Source organism: Salmo salar, chromosome ssa10 (assembly GCF_905237065.1).
Source record: "Salmo salar chromosome ssa10, Ssal_v3.1, whole genome shotgun sequence".
Taxonomy (NCBI): Eukaryota; Metazoa; Chordata; class Actinopteri; order Salmoniformes; family Salmonidae; genus Salmo; species Salmo salar.
The window spans coordinates 39,295,895-39,313,755 of NC_059451.1; the positions used below are offsets into that span (position 1 = coordinate 39,295,895).

General features: G+C 45.4%; 1 protein-coding gene across 2 annotated transcripts in view; it reads left to right on the top strand.

Moving 5' to 3' along the window:
* LOC106560380 (rho GTPase-activating protein 39) overlaps nucleotides 1–17,861 on the top strand; it is a 198,374-nt gene that overhangs the window by 121,895 nt on the left and 58,618 nt on the right. The window lies entirely within an intron of this gene.

A 17,861-nucleotide genomic window follows, 5' to 3' on the forward strand; every position in this document is an offset into this window, starting at 1 on the left:
TTCACTGTATCACAATTCCAGTGGGTTGGAAGTTTACATACACTAAGTTGACTGTGCCTTTAAACAGCTTGGAAAATTCCAGAAAATGATGTCATGGCTTTAGAAGCTTCTGATAGGTTCATTGACATCATTTGAGTCAATTGGTGGTGTACCTGTGGATGTATTTCAAGGCCTGCCTTCAATCTCAGTGCCTCTTTGCTTGACATCATGGGAATATCAAAAGAAATCAGCCAAGACCTCAGAAAAGAAATTGTAGACCCCCACAAGTCTGGTTCATCCTTGGGAGCAATTTCTAAAACCCTAAAGGGACCACGTTCCCGTGTGCGAGCAAGGAGGCCTACAAACCTGACTCTGTCAGAAGGAATGGGCCGACATTCACCCAACTTATTGTGGCAAGCTTGTGGAAGGCTACCCGAAACGTTTGACCCAAGTTAAACAATTTAAAGGCAATGCTACCAAATACTAATGTAAACTTCTAACCCACTGGGAATGTGAAGAAATAAATAAAAGCTGAAATAAATCATTCTCTCTACTATTAATCTGACATTTCACATTCTTAAAATGAAGTGGTGATCCTAACTGACCTAAGACAAGGAATATTTACCAGGATTAAATGTCAGGAATTGTGGAAACTGAGTTTAAATGTATTTGACTAAGGTGTGTGTAAACTTCCGACTTCAACTGTATGCAGGCCATTGGTTTTATGTGTTCATAATAGATTTATGAAGTCTAAGCTCTGACTCGTTGTGTTGTTTCCATGAATAAATTCCATTATATCAGAGGAGAGCATTTCATCTTTCTACTGTAGCTTCCCAGAGTCATAATCTGCGTCCCAAATGGCACACTATTCCCTATTTCTTGCACTACTTTTCTATTGCACTGTATAAGTAATAGGTCCCCATTTGGGACGCACACAGGCCCGTTTGATGTGGGTGAAGGGTTACTGGTGTGGCTTCCGCCCAGGGTTAAAACCAGAACCATGATATAGCATCTTAATATAGATGATCTAGTGTATATAGGCTCTCTGCCCTAGACTAGTGCCCTAGATCAGCACTCCTACCGTGAGACGCTTTTTTAATACAGACCCAGAGCCGTAGGCTGCATACATCTAAATAGAGTATTGCTCTCTGCCCCAGATTATTGCTACTGCTCTGATACCTGAGAGGGCTACTGGTGACAGAGGGAGACCTGTACTGTCGGATGGGAGAGGAGGCACAGGCCTAGTGACTGAATGTCATTGGTGTCTTCAATACTTGAACCTCCTTTAGGCTACCCTCTGTAATGCATTCTAGTAAAGGCTGCTTCCACCACTAACAAAAGGGTGTGTCTCTGTGATGCTCTGATGCAGCACCATATATACTCAGTTTTACCAGCCTGTCTTCTCTCTCTCTCTCTCTCTCTCTCTCTCTCTCTGTCTCTCTCTCTCTCTCTCTCTCTCTCTCTCTCTCTCTCTCTCTCTCTCTCTCTCTCTCTCTCTCTCTCTCTCTGTCTCTCTCTCTCTCTCTCTCTCTCTCTCTCTCTCTCTCTCTAGGTAGGTTTATCAGTATTCCCTACAAGCTTGGAGTAACTGCAGTGTTAGATCTGCATAGATCTGCATACTGACTCTCTCTCTGCCTCTTCTCTCTGCTTTACCACGGTAGTACCGCATGCTGTGTTAATGGACTAGCAGAGAGGGAGAAAGAGGGGGATGAGAGATAGAGAACAAGAGGGAGGGATTCTGCTCATTATTCATTCTGTCGTCATCTCCTCTCTGTGGGGTCGGTGGGGTTCGATTTAAATGTGCTGTACTGTAGTCACTCTGAAACGAATACTGTCAGGTACCCCACTATTTCTGCTAGTTTAACCAATGAATGTGGCTTAGGGTACAGCTCCTTGTTTAGCTAATGTGGCTAACCAAGCACCAAGCAAGCCACTGATCCTGTAGCAGGCAGCTTGATGCTGAGGGTTTATGTGATGAGGCTGATCCTATGACCCCAGCTGGCTGATTGAAGAGATCAGAGAGAGAATAAGAGATGGGGTTGATGCAGCCTGCATCAGCCATGAGGATGAGAGGAGGGAGGGGAAAAGCAGGTTGATGTTTTATTGTCATGAATCTTGCGCTGGAGGCAGATCTGAGCGAATTCCACTAGATGGGCCAGCTGCAAAATTGGCTACATCGTAAAAATCCATGAAAACAAAAACGTATTTAAGGTTAGGGTTAGGCTTTAGGAATAGCAGTGTGATTAGGGTTATGTTAAGGTTAGGTGTAAAATCTGATTTTATGACTTTGTGGCTGTGCCAGCTAGTGACCACTCTACACAGCTGCCTACAGGGCAAGATTCATGAAAATAAATGCCAACCTGCAGGGAAGAAGGGAGGGGAGAAGAAATAAGGGAATGGTGAGGGGAATAAAGCATGTGGCAGAGAGGGGAAAGAGGAGATGGGAGGAAAGAGGGTAGGGAAAGGAGGAGAGAGGGAAACTGATTTTGTAGAGGAGGATATGCTAAGAGGGCTCTCTATCTCTCTCTTTCTCTCTGTCCTCAAGCGTTGTGTGTAAGGAAGGATGGCCCAAAAGAAGACAAGATTTGGCAAGAGATCTGGAGGGCCTGCAGGGATGTGTTGGGTTTTATCACATTCTCAAGGAGGGATGATACTATCCTTTGTGGTTAAAGGGGAAGTTGCTGAATGTGGAGGCACTGATTGGCTAAAGGTTGTATGTGTGTGGCAGTGGCTGGATCTGCTCTGTGGCTAGTTACAACAGAAATGCCCCACCCCATGCTGCTGCTGCAGACAGCTGTGTCTACCACTTTGCACAAGGCAACGGGAACTGCCAAATTAAACTGTCATTAGGGCCTAGTTGGTGTGTTTTGGGCAATCCATGGGAGAGAACTACTTTATTTCTGACCTCAGTGGATTAGTGTTACGGTATAGCGAAACTTCCATACTTTTTCCATGCTAGAACATGAAATATGGTTTGGTAGTAGAATTTGTGTTACTTTCAGTACTGTCAAACATTTCTCACGTCATATACCGATGGAGAGGATCAAGTCTGCCTAGTAATTTGTCTGAATCTTCTCAATGGAGCAGTAGTAAGCTAGCCAGGCTAGTGGCTAATGGCTACAGCGCAAGACATTTTTGAGAAGAAAGTGAGAGGAGAGAGAAAATAGGGAGATTACTACATTACTACAACCATAGAGATTATTAAAAATAAAAAACTGAAATATCACATTTACATAAGTATTCAGACCCTTTACTCAGTACTTTGTTGAAGCACCTTTGGCAGCGATTACAGCCTTGAGTCTTCTTGGGTATGACACTATAAGCTTGGCACACCTGTATTTGGGGAGTTTCTCCCATTCTTTTCTGCAGATCCTCTCAAGCTCTGTCAGGTCTCTCCAGAGATGTTAGATCAGGTTTAAGTCCGGACTCTGGTTGGGCTACTCAAAGACATTCAGAGACTTGTCCTGAAGCCACTCCTGTGTTGTCTTGGCTGTGTGCTTAGGGTCATTATCCTGTTGCAAGGTGAACCTTCACCCCAGTCTGAGGTCTTGAGTGCTCTGGAGCAGGTTTTCATCAAGGATCTCTCTGTACTTTGCTCTGTTCATCTTTCCCTCGATCCTGACTAGTCTCCCAGTCCCTGCCGCAGAAAAACATACCCACAGCATGATGCTGCCACCACCATGCTTCACCGTAGGGATGGTGCCAGGTTTCCTCCAGATGTGACGCTTTGCATTCAGGCCAAAGAGTTTAATCTTGATTTCATCAGACCAGATAATCTGGTTTCGCATGGTCTGAGAGTCCTTTAGGTGCCTTTTGGCAAACTCCAAGCGAGCTGTCATGTGCCTTTTACTGAGGAGTGGCTTTGGTCTGGCCACTCTACAATAAAGGCCTGATTGGTGGAGTGCTGCAGAGATGGTTGTCCTTCTGGAAGGTTCTCCTATCTCCACAGAGGAATTCTGGAGCTCTGTCAGAGTGACCATCAGGTCCTTGGTCACCTCCCTGACCAAGGCCCTTCTCCCCCGATTGCCTAGTTTGGCAAGGAGGCCAGCTCTAGGAAGAGTCTTGGTGGTTCTAAACTTCTTACATTAAAAATGATGGAGGCCACTATGTTCTTGGGGACCTTCAATGCTGCAGACATGTTTGTGCCTCGACACAATCCTGTCTCGGAGCTTTACGGACAATTCCTTAGACCTCATAGCTGGGTTTTTGCTCTGACTGTCAACTGTGGGAGTTTATATAGACAGGTGTGTGCCTTTCCAAATCATGTCCAACCAATTGAATTCACCACACGTGGACTCCAATCAAGTTGTAGAAACATCTCAAAGATGATCAATGGAAACAGGATGCACCTGAGCTCAATTTCGAGTCTCATAGCAAAGGGTCTGAATGCTTATATAAATAAGGTATTTCATTTGAAAACTTTCTTTTTTTAATGTTTTGTCATTATGAGGTATTGTGTGTGGTTTGTTGAGGATTTTGTATTTATTTAATCCATTTTAGAATAAGGCTGAAACGTAACGTAATTGTGGCAAAAGGGAACAGGACTGAGTACTTCCCGAATACAGTACTGGGCTATATGTAGTGTGTGTGCATGCACACGCGTGTGTCTGTTTGTGTTTCTGTGTGTTTACTTTTATTCTCACAGACACACATTCTAGATTACAGGAGACAGTACAGATTATCCTGTACACTATGTTCTGTATGTACAGTATCTGTATCTTATTGATAGTGACATGTATTGCTTGTTACCATAAAAAAAAATGCTAACGTCAAACAAATTTTGTTGTCTTTTCAAGGCCAACTGCCAGGCAAGAATAGAATGGCTGAATCCCAAATGGCACACTATTCCCTATATAGTGCACTATTGAATACAGTGCCTTTTTGGACGTTGACCATGTCTGATAGAGCAGCTCTATCAACAGCATTTAAATGGAAATGACTCGAAGAGAGAGGAGAGGAGAGAGAGAAGACAGAGAGAAGAGGAGAGGAGAGAGAGAGAGAGAGAGAGGATGATTGTCACGACATCCAATCAGAATATGGTTATTCAAATCACTTATATTTATATGGAAATATGTCTATTTATATTATCCGCTGTTTGGAGAATGTCAGACTGCCATTTCTGTGTGTTTGTCAAATGCCTCCATGGACAGGACAGTCTATCATTGGTACTTATTGTGGAAACTGATATTGAGTCATGGGTCCTCCAAGAGTAACATTATCATCCAAGTCACGACGTACAGTATGTTGTACTACTGATAGCTAGTGTATTTTCCCCATCCAGCTACTCTCCAAATCCAAATCCAACACTCTGAACAGAGAGATGACAAGAGGTTGGTAGCATCCTAACCTTGCGTTGAGATCTCAGAGACAACATGCAAGTGTTATACATCATTTAGGCTGAATGTTCAGGAATCAGGAGAGACTGTATTTATCCTACTGTATCGTCTTGTTCTCTCTATGGGAACTCACAGAGTTTTATGAGCATGAAGTTGAATCTCAAAAGTATTTCCTTGGTTCCTCATGATCTTGATCTCCTCTCCCAATATTAATAATAACTTGATAAGCTCTTTTTAATACAGGTAACAAAGTGCTTCATCGTAAAATAATGCAAATAAAGTACTAACAAAGACAGGAGAAAGGAGAATGAAAGAAGATAGCTAATTAGAATCATTGTAGACATTTAGTAGACGCTCTTATCCAGATCGACTTACATGAGCAATTAGGGTTAAGTGCCTTGCTCAGAGCACATTGGCAGCATTTTCACTTAGTTGGCTCGGGGATTCGAACCAACGTCATTTTGGTTACTGGCTCAACGCTATTGCCTGCTATGCTGCTTGTCGCCCCACATTAAAAGCATCTTTATGAAAGTAAGCCTTCAGCAGGCAGCTCTCAATGCTCTCCTCTCTCTCTGATGTTTTGAGAAGGAAACAAGGAGAGAGGATTCACCCTGCATCTGCTTGGCTCCAGAAGCAATTTGTCTGTCTGTCCTGTGTGTGTAGGAGGAGTGAAGAGTAACTCTGAAATCTGGGTCGTTTGTAACACTGCCTAATCGACCAATTACTTGCCTATTAAATATTATCTTTTCTTCAAACACACACACACACACACACACACACACACACACACACACACACACACACACACACACACACACACACACACACACACACACACACACACACACATTTCCATTAAACACGGTGCTGGTCCATCTAATGGATGAAGCAATGACACACACACAAACAGCCACGCTCTGTATCCCTGAAGCTGATACAAACACTAGTGGTAGCCCCAGAGAAAGCTATAGCCAGTCTCCTTCCTGTGGCCTGATGAGGCTGGGGTTTAGAGGTCAAAGGTGACTCCTGCAGCCTGGTGCTTCTGGTTCTCTGTCTGCTTGGCCTGTCTGAGTGTGTGTGTGTGTGTGTGTGTGTGTGTGTGTGTGTGTGTGTGTGTGTGTGTGTGTGTGTGTGTGTGTATGGTGTTAGCTCGCTCTACCTTTCCAGCCAACCACGACAACAGAGGACAGTGGCTCTTATATATGCAATGAAGGAGAGAGATGGAGGAAGAGGAGGGGGGAGGAAGGGAGGGATGCAACAGAGGAGATATTGGATGGGTGGGTATATGGGTATATGGATGGCAAGAGAGAGGTAAAAGCAAAAGACAAGGAGGGATGGAGATGAAGAAAATAGGATATATTTAGATAGAGAGACAGAAAATACGGGATAGAGAAAAGAGAGAGGTTCATTTGGAGGTGGCGAGGTTGTTAAGCTGAGTATAGCAGAATTTAAAAGTCCCTTTTTTCCCCAACACCTTTTTGTCTGTGTAACGGCTGTCTTCGTCGTCAGATGAAACAGATAAGTCATCGTCCGAAAAGGTGGACCAATACGCAGCGGAGTGAGTGTTCATATTCAATATTTAATTAATAGAAACACTTTAAACAAAACACGAAAATGAACGACAGCCTACAGTTCTGCTAGGTACAAAACTAAACAGAAACAATTACCCACAAAACCCAAAGGAAAAACATGCTCCTTATGTGTGACTCCCAATCAGCAGCAACGAGCTTCAGCTGTGCCTGATTGGGAGCCACACACGGCCCAAAACAAAGAAATACCAAAACATAGAAAAAGGAACATAAAACACCCACCCAATGTAACACCCTGGCCTAACCAAAATAAAGAACAAAAAACCCCTCTCTATGGCCAGGGCGTTACAGTACCCCCCCCCCAAAGGTGCGGACTCCGGCCGCAAAACCTGACTCTGAAGGGGAGGGTCTGGGTGGGCCTTCTTACGGCGGCGGCTCAGGTGCGGGACGTGGCCTCTGCTCCACCCTTGACGTCGCCCTCTTAGGTGGCGCACCTGGCCGCGCCGAAGGTCTGGTGGGCGACGCTGACTGCGCCCGGCTGGTGGGCGGCGATGGCTGCGCCCGGCTGGCGGGCGACCCTGGTTGCGCCCGGCTGGCGACCGGCGATGGTTGCGCCCGGCTGGCGGGCGTCCCTGGCTGCGCCCGGCTGGCGGCGTCCCTGGCGGCTCCGACGGCCCTGACCCAGGATTCACCAGGCTGGGGAGACATGATGGATGCCTGGCCCTGGGCACAGGCACAGGACTCACCGGGCTGGCGGGCGTCCCTGGCCACTCTGGCAGTTCAGGGCAGTCTGGCCACTCTGGCAGTTCAGCGCAGTCTGGCCACTCCGGCAGTTCAGCGCAGTCTGGCCACTCCGGCAGTTCAGCGCAGTCTGGCCACTCCGGCAGTTCAGCGCAGTCTGGCCTCTCTGGCGACTGTTGACTGGTGGGCAGCTCTGACGACTGTTGACTGGCGGGCAGCTCTGACGACTGTTGACTGGCGGGCAGCTCTGACGACTGTTGACTGGCGGGCAGCTCTGACGACTGTTGACTGGCGGGCAGCTCTGACGACTGTTGACTGGCGGGCAGCTCTGGCGACTGTTGAATGGTGAGACCCACTGGAGGCCTAGTCCTGGGAGGTGGCACAGGATGGACCAGGATGGGGAGACCCACTGGAGGCCTGGACCTGGGAGGTGGCACAGGATGGACCAGGATGGGGAGACCCACTGGAGGCCTGGTCCTGGGAGGTGGCACAGGATGGACCAGGATGGGGAGACCCACTGGAGGCCTGGTCCGAGGAGGAGGCACAGGATAAACCGGGCTGTGGGGGAGCACTGGAGTTCTGGTACGGACACTCTTTACCCACACTCCAGGCTGAATGCCCACTTTGGCCTGGCACGGGCGGAGAGCAGGCATTGGGCGAACTGGACCCTCCCAGCGCTCTGGAGACACAGTGCGCAACGCCGGCGCAGGATAACCTGGACCGAGGAGGCGCACTGGAGACCAGATGCGCTGAGCTGGCACCATCCGCCCTGGCTCGATGCCTGCACTCGCATGGCACTTGCGGGGGGCTGGTATGTAGCGCACCGGGCTTTGAACGCGCACTGGGGACACCGTGCGCTCCACAGCATAACACGGTGTCTTACCAGTACCACGTTGCTTCCGGTAAGCACGGGGAGTTGGCTTAGGTCTACCACCTGACTCCGCCAATCTCCCCGTGTGCCCCCCCCAAAAAAAATTGTGGGGCTGCCTCCCGTGTCCGTTGCGCTCCCTCTCCTCATACCAGCGCCTCTCAGCTCTCGCCGCCTCGATCTCCCACTGCGGGCGGCGATAATCCCCAGCTTGAGTCCATGGTCCTTTCCCGTCCAGGATTTCCTCCCAAGTCCATGACTCCAGATAGCTTTTCTCCTGGTGCCTCTCCTTGTGCTGCTCCTTCCTCTGCTGCTTGGTCCGTTGTTGGTGGGTAATTCTGTAACGGCTGTCTTCGTCGTCAGATGAAACAGATAAGTCATCGTCCGAAAAGGTGGACCAATACGCAGCGGAGTGAGTGTTCATATTCAATATTTAATTAATAGAAACACTTTAAACAAAACACGAAAATGAACGACAGCCTACAGTTCTGCTAGGTACAAAACTAAACAGAAACAATTACCCACAAAACCCAAAGGAAAAACATGCTCCTTATGTGTGACTCCCAATCAGCAGCAACGAGCTTCAGCTGTGCCTGATTGGGAGCCACACACGGCCCAAAACAAAGAAATACCAAAACATAGAAAAAGGAACATAAAACACCCACCCAATGTAACACCCTGGCCTAACCAAAATAAAGAACAAAAAACCCCTCTCTATGGCCAGGGCGTTACAGTCTGTCAGCAGAGAGAGGGAGAACAGCAGCCAGCCCCGTTAAAGGGAATCACAATCTAACGTTACTTAGGGCTGTGATGGTCATGGAATTTGGAATGACGGTTATTGGTCAACCAAATGACTGCGGTCTCCGTTATAATCGTAAAATAATGTACATTTCTCCTCTCTGCTCCTGACTGCATATGCTGTTGCTGCAGGGAGGGAGGTGTTGCCTAGGCAACCAAAGACTCCTTTGCTACAACACCTTGCTTGTTTCAGCAAGGAGCAACAAGTTTCATCACAATGTAAAGTGTCAATGTTACTGTGGAAACGGACTCAATGCCACTTCATGCCCGGCCATCTCTTCTTCAGTCAGCTTTGTTCCAGTAAAAAAACGGTTTAAAAACGGTTTAAAGCGGTTATGGCGGTTATTTTATTTTTATGACAGTCTTCATCCATCATCGTCGGTTACAAGGTAATACAGTAATTGTGCAAGTCCTAAACACAACACCGCCCTATAGACACTTCAATAGGGAGGGGATCTACTGTAGGAAGTCTCCCAGTCGGTCTTTTCTAATAATGGCTTCTTCACTCACCGTGGGCCTCATTAGCTAGTGAATGCCAGCTTCATTCATTCAACCAGACAGACTGTGTTAGTAGGACTGAGTCTATCTGTCTATGCATGACTGGATATGCATGAGTGTTTTAAAAGTGTGTTGTTTTGTGTGTGTGTGTGTGTGTGTGTGCCTCGCTGTTTCTTTGGGGGCCACTTGAGTGGTCCCCTCCCTGCCTGTTCTAAAGTGTCCCTCTGGGGGACATGAGGCCCTCCACAGCCACACACACACACACACACACACACACACACACACACACACACACACACACACACACACACACACACACACACACACACACAGGAGGGCTGTCAATCAAATATTGATGAGAGGTCTGTAACCCTCATTACAACAGACCTCCTACCCACCTTCACAGAGTGTGATCTCTATGGTACAGTAACAGTAATCTAGTGGGGCATTGGCTGATCCTGAGGTCAATTGATCCCTTGGTGATCACTCTCTGTCTCTGACAGGTAGACTACAGCAAGGGACCATGCACACACAGTACACTACACACACATACACACACACACACGCACACACAGTACACCACACACACACACACACACAATACACTACACACACACACGCGCACACACAGTACACCAAAACACACACACACACACACACAGTACACTACACGCACAAACAGTACACCACACACACACACACACACACACACAGTACACTACACACACACACACAGTACACCACACACACACACACACAGTACACTACACACACACAGACACACACACACACTATTGAGAGCCAATACGGAATCATTGACGAGCTCCCCTTTCACCAGATGGGGCTCTATGATTACACGTGTGTGACTGTGAGGGTTGGGCGATATTGTGAAAATTGGATTATTTGATGTTTCTGAGTAATACAAGTTCTATATACAGTATGTTTTATGTAGGACTGCAACACATTCCTTCTAAGTGGTTTTAATGGGCATTTCTCCATTCTGATTGCTTTATACTGTTCAACCCAACTTTAACCAAAAATAATAGGGGACAAAACTGACAGTGAAGTAGTAATATTTGAAGAACATTCCATAGGAATTAAAATCCTCCTTTGTTGCCTCTTACTCTGGTACTTGACCAATGGTTGCAATTTGAATAGTTATTTGTTCCTTTCCAGCATAAAAAAGTAAAACATTTCCTGCACTAATTTGCTTTCATTTACACACTGTGCCACATTTATTTTGTCTTAGCATGCCTCTGTTTCGTGCCTCTATTTCATGCCTCTACTGTGTATTTTTGGCTTCAGTTGCAGTTCTTACTGTTGCCACTAGGGGTAGTTGGTTGATTTCAGAGGATCTATTTGGCAAGCTTGCCCTCCCGAAGTTGTTGACTTGTTGTGCTAGAAAGTTATCTAGTGTGTTTGTGTGAGTGTCCCTAGACCAGGGGTGGGCTCTCCAGTCCTTGGGCGCCAGAGTGGAGTCACACTTTTTCTCCATCCCTAGCAAACACAGCTGATTAAACGAATTACATTCTCATCTGAAGATCAGTCTGTCTTTCATATAGCTCTCAGTATGACATCACACACTGCATCTGGAGAGACTGACAGAGATCTAAACCACACATCACAAAGATCATCAGCCTTTGATACACCACACACTGTGCACACACACACTGACACACACACACGCACACTTGAAAAGTGTACAAACAGGCGTATTTGCTGTGTGTCATGTATAATGGGATGTGTCATGTGCAATGGGAGGGGGTCGACAGGTAACGACATCATCGCTTAGATCATCTCTGTGTGACAGAGAGCAGAGGACTGTGGGAATTTACATGAGAGGGGGAGAGAGAGAGAGATTGTGTGTGTGTGTGTGTGTGTGTGTGTGTGTGTGTGTGTGTGTGTGTGTGTGTGTGTGTGTGTGTGTGTGTGTGTGTGTGTGTGTGTGTGTGTGTGTGTGTGTGTGTGTGTGTGGTGTGTGTGTGTGTGTGTGTGTGTGTGTGTGTGTGTGTATGGTGTGTGTGTGTGTGTGTGTGTGTGTGTGTGTGTGTGTGTGTGTGTGTGTGTGTGTGTGTGTGTGTGTGTGTGTGTGTGTGTGTGTGTGTGTGTGTGTGTGTGTGTGTGTGTGTGTGTCTGTGAGATGTGTGTGTGTGTGTGTGTGTGTGTGTGTGTGTGTGTGTGTGTGTGTGTGTGTGTGTGTGTGTGTGTGTGTGTGTGTGTGTGTGTGTGTGTGTGTGTGTGTGTGTGTGTGTGTGTGTGTGTGTGTGTGTGTGTGTGTGTGTGTGTGTGTGTGTGAGATGTGTGTGTGTGTGTGTGTGTGTGTGTGTGTGTGTGTGTGTGTGTGTGTGTGTGTGTGTGTGTGTGTGTGTGTGTGTGTGTGTGTGTGTGGTACTGTAAAAGCACTGAAATCCTGTTTATTTTCTCGCCAGCAGAAATCTCTTAACCTGTCAGGAGTCAGATGAGTCAGTCTGACTGGGAGAGAAATGCATCCAGGCATCAACACACACACACACACAGCTCCTCACAAAACTACATTTACATAGCTAAAAATATCTCAAGTGTTTAAACCATTTTACAGGGAGGGAGGGAGGGAGGGAGGGAGGGAGGGAGGGAGGGAGAAAAAGCAAATCAGCAGCAATAGTGTTAATGACACTGCAGATCTCTCCTTCTGTCTCGTGCCTCTCTTCCTTCAGACTGTATGAGTGTGATGTGATTATCTGATGGCATATTGAACGGAATCTGATCTGATTAGGGGGTCAGAAAGAGGAGGGGGTGCTGAGAGCCCTCATTCCCCCCTCCAGACCCTGTTCTCCCTATCTGTACCCCAACTCCTTCAAATCCTGTTTAGAGGGCTCACAAGAGAACCAGAACACACACTTACATAGACCACTGCAGGAATCATCTGCTCATTCATGGTAGGCTAAATCTGCAACAGTAGAACATGATTGGCAATGTGTTCAGTCTCTCCTTTACATTCTCTAGAGCCATAATCCATAGTCGCTCACCTCTGTATGTGTCTGTCAGACAGCAACAGTGGTAGGCCTGAACACCGACAACGACCGTGTGGTGCCAGGACAACAACCTCTCCCTCAACGTGATCAAGACAAAGGAGATGATTGTGGATTACAGGAAAAATAGGACCGAGCACGCCCCCATTCTCATCGACAGGGCTGTAGTGGAGCAGGTTGAGAGCTTCAAGTTCCTTGGTGTCCACCACCAATAAACTAACATGGTCCAAGCACACCAACACAGTCGTGAAGAGGGCACGATAAAACCTATTCCCCCTCTGGAAACTGAAAAGTTTTGTATGGGTCCTCAGATCCTCAAAAGGTTCTACAGCTGCACCATCGAGAGCATCCTGACTGGTTGCATCACTGCCTGGTATGGCAACTGCTCGGCCTCCGACCGCAAGGCACTACAGAGGGTGGTGCGTACGGCCCAGTACATCACTGGGGCTAAGCTGCCTGCCATCCAGGACCTCTATACCAGGCGGTGTCAGAGGAAGGCCCTAAAAATTGTCAAAGACTCCAGTCACCCAAGTCATAGACTCTTCTCTCTGCTACCGTACGGCAAGCGGTACCGGAGCGCCAGACCCTCTGAAATCGACCGACTACTAATTATTGTCATGAAGATTTTTAGGGTTGTTGACGAAATAGAGGCATACTAAGACAAAAGAAAAGTGACACATTGTGTAAGTGATTACTAATTAGTGCAGGAAATGAAGAAATTTACGAAAATGCTGGAAGTGAACATTGGAATTGAGGAAATAACTATGCAAATGGAAACCATTGGTTGAGTACCAGAGTTTGAGGCTACAAAATATAATTTTGATTCCTATGCAATGTTCTATAAAATGGACTACTTCACTGTCAGTTTTTTCCTCCTAATATTTTGGGTTGAAGTTTGATTGAACAGCATAAAGCAATCAGAATGGAGAAAATCTAATTAAAACCATTAGAATAAATGTGGTGCCATGCTCTACCCATAAAGCACAGTTAGAACTTGCATTATTCAGAAACATCAAATACCAGGAAATACCTTCATACTGTCCAAAATTTGAGAAATACTGTGTGATATTTTGGCCAAATCGCCCAGCCACACACACTCACACAGCCAGGCATCCCCAGTTGAGTCAGCTATGTGTCTGTCTGTCAGATGTGAGAACAGATGTGTGATGTGATGATGAATGAGATCAGACAGAATCCTATTTGGCCTTTAGAGACAGAGGAGAGGAGGGACTAGACCGATTCAGCCTGGGATTGGCTGGGCTGTTACTCTGAGCGAGTCCTATCCAGGCTGTGATTGGCTTGTCGTGGCCTGTCTAGTCTGTGATTGGCTGGGCGTGGCCTATCCAGGTTATGATTGGCTAGGCGTGGCCCACTGTGTTATAAAGTGGATTAGAGCTGTGGTTATGGATGACATCCTCTATATAATCTGATTAGATTAGACTAGATTAACAATGGATACAGGATTAACAGCTAATTAGGGGATATAACAGCAGCTCCCCATTATTCTATCAGCTGGGTTTGGGGAAAACCTCACCCACTGTTTCACCCGTACTATCGGTGCTTAGACTTGATGGATGGGATACACAAACAGTTGAGTGGTATACACTAGAGGTCGACCGATTATGATTTTTCAATGCCGATACCGATTATTGGAGGACTAGAAAAGCCGCTACCGATTAATCGGCCTATTTTTTTATTTCTTTATTTGTAATAATGACAATTACAACAATACTGAATGAACACTTATTTTAACTTAATATAATACATCAATAAAATCAATTTAGCCTCAAATAAATAATGAAACATGTTCAATTTGGTTTAAATAATGCAAAAACAAAGTGTTGGAGAAGAAAGTAAAAGTGCAATATGTGCCATGTAAAAAAGCTAACGTTTAAGTTCCTTGCTCAGGACATGAGAACATATGAAAGCTGGTGGTTCCTTTTAACGTGAGTCTTCAATATTCCCAGGTAAGTAGTTTTAGGTTTTAGTTATTATAGGAATTATAGGACTATTTCTCTCTATACGATTTGTATTTCATATACCTTTGACTATTGGATGTTCTTATAGGCACTTTAGTATTGCCAGTGTAACAGTATAGCTTCCGTTCCTCTCCTCACTCCTACCTGGGCTCGAACCAGGAACACATCGACAACAGCCACCCTCGAAGCAGCGTTACCCATGTAGAGCAAGGGGAAAACTACTCCAAGTCTCAGAGCGAGTGACGTTTGAAACGCTATTAGCGCGCACCCGGCTAACTAGCTAGCCATTTCACATCGGTTACACCAGCCTAATCTTGGGAGTTGACAGGCCTGAAGTCATAAACAGCGCAATGCATTGCGAAGGGCTGCTGGCAAACGCACGAAAGTGCTGTTTGAATGAACGCTTACGAGCCTGCTGCTGCCTACCATCGCTCAGTCAGACTGCTCTATCAAATCATAGACTTAATTATAACATAATAACACACAGAAATACGAGCCTTAGGTCATTAATATGGTCGAATCCGGAAACTATCATCTCGAAAACAAAACGTTTTTCCTGTCAGTGAAATACGGAACTGTTCCGTATTTTATCTAACGGGTGGCATCCTTAAGTCTAAATATTCCTATTACATTGCACAACCTTCAATGTTATGTCATACTTACGTAAAAATCTGGCAAATTAGTTCGCAATGAGCCAGGCGGCCCAAACTGTTGCATATACCCTGACTCTGCGTGCAATGAATGCAAAATGACACAATTTCATCTGGTTAATATTGCCTGCTAACCTGGATTTCTTTTAGCTAAATATGCAGGTTTAAAATATATTCTTCTGTGTATTGATTTTAAGAAAGGCATTGATGTTTATGGTTAAGTACAGTCGTGCAACGATTGTGCTTTTTTCGCAAATGCGCTTTTGTTAAATCATCCCCCGTTTGGCGAAGTCGGCTGTCTTTGTTAGGAAGAAATAGTCTTCACAGTTCGCAACGAGCCAGGCGGCCCAAACTGCTGCATATACCCTGACTCTGTTGCAAGAGAAGTGACACATTTTCCCTAGTTAAAAGAAATTCATGTTAGCAGGCAATATTAACTAAATATGCAGGTTTAAAAATATATACTTGTGTATTGATTTTAAGAAAGGCATTGATGTTTATGGTTGGAGCAACGTGTACCTAAGCAATTATATGCAACGCAGGACAGGCTAGATAAACTAGTAATATCATCAACCATGTGTAGTTAACTAGTGATTATGATTGATTGATTGTTTTTTATAAGATAAGTTTAATGCTAGCTAGCAACTTACCTTGGCTTCTTACTGCATTCGCGTAACAGGCAGGCTCCTCGTGGAGTGCAATGTAAAGCAGGTAGTTAGAGCGTTGGACTAGTTAACCGTAAGGTTGCAAGATTGAATCCCCGAGCCGACAAGGTAAAAATCTGTCGTTCTGCCCCTGAACAAGGCAGTTAACCCACCGTTCCTAGGCTGTCATTGAAAATAAGATTTTTTTTTTTTAATCGGCCAAATCGGCATCCAAAAATACCGATTTCCAATTTTTATGAAAACTTGAAATCGGCCCTAATTAGTCGGCCATTGCGATTATTCGGTCGACCTCTAGTATACACACACACAAACACACACACACGTAGACACACACACACACATCTAGGGCCCTATAAAATCTGTGATGCTGAGAACATTAAAGGTGTACTATGCAGAAATCACTCCACCATTTCCTGGTTGCTAAAATTGTAATAGTTCACCTAATTTCAGTGTACGTGACAAAACAAGCAATGTATAGTGTAGACAGTCTTTGTATCATCTAAACCGCTGTGAAATATATTTTCCTTAACCAAAAATATTGTATTTTCAGCTGTTTGAAGCTGGTAGACTCAAAAACTAAACTTAAGAATGCGAGGCATATAAATATTGCACATAGAACAGATCTATCACTTCTTAGACTTGCTTGCAATGAGAATGACTGTAACGGTCGTCGTACGTAATGGACCAAGGCACAGCGGGTTGAGTGCTCATCTTAACTTTATTTGAACACTGAACAAAACAAAACAAAACAAAACAAGAAAACGATCGAACGCACAGTATTGCAGGCTACACACACAGCTATGCAAAAACAACTTCCCACAAGGGACATGTGAAAACAGGGCTACCTAAGTATGACTCCCAATCAGCAACAACGATGTACAGCTGTTCCTGATTGAGAGCCATACCAGGCCAACACAAAGAAATACACAACATAGACAGAGCATAGAACTAAAATACATAGAACATAACCAACAACCCCGGAATACTCTAAACAAACACCCCTCTACATAAACACACATCAACAAACCCCGAACCACATAAAACAAACACCCCCCTGCCACGTCCTGACCAAACTACAATAACAAATAACCCCCTTTACTGGTCAGGATGTGACAATGACAGATCTATAACTCACAAACTTTGGCTACCCCTGCCAAGTTCGGGGTCACCTAAACTCAGAATTAGTATTATAAATATTCTCTTACCTTTGCTGATCTTCGTCAGAATGCACTCCCAGGGCTGCCAGGGGCGGAAATCGCGGGGGGGACGGGGGGGACACGACCCCCCCCATCCTGGGAAAAATATGATTTGTCCCCCCCCAATATATCACTGAAACATAACTATGTAATTTAAATAATATTAATAATACGCGATGAAAGCAATTGTGCTGATTATAGACACTTAATAGCGCGTTTTTAAGTTTAAAAAGATTGCGACCCCCCACCCTTTTCCTCACAATGGTTTGATCCACTGGCAAGGTAACAGAGGGGTCGTATCTACTGTCTGAAAGGCACTCAATGAACGTAACTGACGTGAGGTTAATCCAGTCAATCGCGCACACACACTAGCTGAATATGCAGAGCTAGCGCGCAAATATGAACTATTAAGCTAGCTAGTACCTATTCCATTTATGTGGCCTCGTCAAAGATGGAATCTTTGCTATCGTCAATTTATTCCGAGATCAGCATTCAGATGATGTAAGTTAGTGCTTCAAAGTCCCTGTGATAAGGTTAGCGATAAACTGAAGTCCAAACTGAACAGAACTACACTCTTTTCTACCATTGTCTTAAATATATTTAATGGTCTCATT